The sequence below is a fragment of the Schistocerca piceifrons genome, chromosome 5 (genome assembly GCF_021461385.2).
Source record: "Schistocerca piceifrons isolate TAMUIC-IGC-003096 chromosome 5, iqSchPice1.1, whole genome shotgun sequence".
Classification (NCBI taxonomy): domain Eukaryota; kingdom Metazoa; phylum Arthropoda; class Insecta; order Orthoptera; family Acrididae; genus Schistocerca; species Schistocerca piceifrons.
In genome coordinates this window covers 661537553-661540678 of record NC_060142.1, presented here as the reverse complement: position 1 = coordinate 661540678, position 3126 = coordinate 661537553, and positions in this window count along the sequence as shown.

Genomic DNA, 3126 nt, shown 5'->3' with positions numbered 1-3126 from the left:
TTGAAAGAAGGGTATAAGATGAACATCAACAAAAGCAAAACGAGGATAATGAAATGTAGTCGAATTAAGTCGGGTGATGCTGCGGGAATTAGATTAGGAAATGAGACACTTAAAGTAGTAAAGGAGTTTTGCTATTTGGGGAGCAAAATAACTGATGATGGTCGAAGTAGAGAGGATATAAAATGTAGAACGTCAATGGCAAGGAAAGCGTTTCTGAAGAAGAGAAGTATTGTTAACATCGAGTTTAGATTTAAGTGTCAGGAAGTCGTTTCTGAAAGTATTTGTATGGAGTGTAGCCATGTATGGAAGTGAAACGTGGACGGTAAATAGTTTAGACAAAAAGAGCTTTCGTAATGTGGTGCTACAGAAGAATGCTGAGGATTAGATGGTTAGATCACCTAACTAATGAGGAGGTATTGAATAGAATTGGAGAGAAGAGAAATTTGTGGCACAACTTGACTAGAAGAAGGGTTCGGTTGGTAGGGCATATTCTGAGGCATCAAAGTATCTCCAATTTAGTATTGGAGGCAGCGTAGAGGGTAAAAATTATAGAGGGAGATCAAGAGATGAATACACTAAACAGATTCAGAAGGATGTAGGTTGCAGTAGGTACTGGGAGATGAAGAAGCTTGCACAGGGTAGAGTAGCATGAAGAGCTGCATCAAACCAGTCACAGGACTGAAGACCACAACAACATCAACATTTAAATTAACCAGTCAGTTGATTATAAGTTGACATATTACAAAGGATATTAAGCGATTCATTCATTCTAGAGGCACTGTTTTCAGGAATTCATCTATGTGATATACTTCTTCTTTTACGAATTAACGTATCAATTAAAATTGTGAACATTGTTATTAAACTTTGAAATTCGCTCTATCAGTTCAGAAAATATACATTGAGAATATGTTGTGTGTGTGAGCGTGTTTGTGTGTGTGTGTGTGTGTGTGTGTGTGTGTGTGTGTGTTTGTGTTTGTATGTTTAGTGTTTTTGACACAAAGAAAGGGTGGGAGGGAGGCGAGAGAGAGAGAGAGAGAGAGAGAGAGAGAGAGAGAGAGAGAGAGAGAGAGGGGGGGGGGAGAGAGAGAGAGAGCCTAGGATCCAAAATCCATGATCAACGTTGGTTGTGTCCACCAAATGAGACCATTTGAGCCAATTTTGCTGCAGTAGGATAGTAATATACTCTTTGGATCAAATTCAACCTTGAACTTCCCTCCCCCACTCATCCATTTCGCCCTCCCTTACCCTCCTACACTCTCTCCTCCTTCCCTCACCCCCTAACCTCACCCCTCCTCCGACCTCCTACTATTCCTTATCTATTTAATATTTCTGAAATAGTCTGAAAGAAAAAATGTAATAACCAATAAGAGAGCTTCCTATGGCATTGATGGGTGGGACACAACAAGATTTTCATCCAGCGGCGGTGGCAGTTGTGTAATTGCTCTCCATGCAGGTTGGAACAGGAATATATTTCACTTGTCTGCAAGCAGCCACGTCATTACACGTGATCTCTCTTACAAAGTAAGCCATTTCAGGAAAGATGCCACGTGATATGATCTAGGTAGTTGTATAGACTCAGGAAGGAGAAGGAATACCGTATTTTGACTGCCTTGCACATTAAAACAGGTACTCGTTCTATCATTATAGATATAGATCACAAGAAAAACACAAAGATGTGTAGCCCATAATATATAACTGAAGTCCTTCGTTACATTTTTCATAATACATTTGCTAGAACTGCGCTACAGTCACAGTATGTTACATTTTCATAATACACCTATAACATAGATATACAAACATATCGAGCGATCACAGGCTCTGCAGACAACGTGCACATGTGTAATATGCAGTTTGCAATTACACTACAAATAATAACGTCACATGTACGTTAAAAATCCAGTTTATACTTTTTCTACGTCTAAAACACTTTGGTTACCATTTCAGTACCTTGAATTTGCAACCAGTAGGCTACAATTTCGTTTTCACCCAAACAAGTATTTTACTGTTACATCAATTTTAAATGACCTCTTGCTACTCACACATGTGTTGAGTAGCCATCTCTTCTCGAAAAATGACCCCTCTCTATAGTGTTCACTTTATTATCGACTGTTTAGCACTTTTCGTCTTTTTACTGATAACGCCAATTTACATTGCTTTTAGTGGAAACTGTATGCAGCTTTGGTGATATTATATACTGAAAAGAAACATTTATCAACACCATTTAGTACACATACTTGATAATCATCAATGCTTAGTTCTACATCTACATTTACATGTACATTTTGTAGATATTCCCCAAGCTACCGTACGGTGCGCGGCGGAGGGTACCTTGTACTACTACTTGTCATTTTCTTTCCTGTTCCACTCGCAAATAGGGCGAGGAAAAAGTGACTATCTATATGCCACCGTATGAGCCTTAATTTCTCGTAACTGATATTCGTGGCCCTTAAGCACAATGCATGTTGGCAGCAGTAGAATCGTTCGACAGTCAGCTTCAAATGACGGTTCTCTAAATTTTCTCAACAGTGTTTCTCGAAAATACCATCGCCTTCCCTCCAGGGCATCTGCTTGACACAGTGAAGGCGTTTAAATATCTCCCGAAGCATCGCCGTAACACTTACGTGTTATTCGAATCTACCAGTAACAAATCTAGCGGCCCGCCTCTGAATTGCTTCTGTGTCCTCCTTCAGTCCGACATGATAGGGGTCTCAATCACTGTAGCATACTCAAAAATAGGTCGCGTCAGCGTCCAGTATGCGATCTCCTTTATAGGTGAACGACTTTTTCCTAAAATTTTCCCAATAAACGGTAGTAGGCAATTTTCCTTCCCTATCACAGTTGTCACATGCTCGCTCTACCTCATATCGCTCTGCACGCTTACGCCCGGAATCCGAAGATTACAGGTTTGAACTTCCTACTCATCCGCATAAACTTACATTTTTCCACATTTAGGGCCTTCTGCCATTCCTTACACCAACTGGAAATGTTGTCTATCTCGTCTTGTATCTTCCTACAGTCACTCAACTTCAACTCTTTCCCTAGTTGATGATCGTTTTTCACTTTTTGTTCTACGCATTACGTGTTATCCTTCAGTTTAGAGAGCATCCTTTTCTGGTCTTAGTCCTA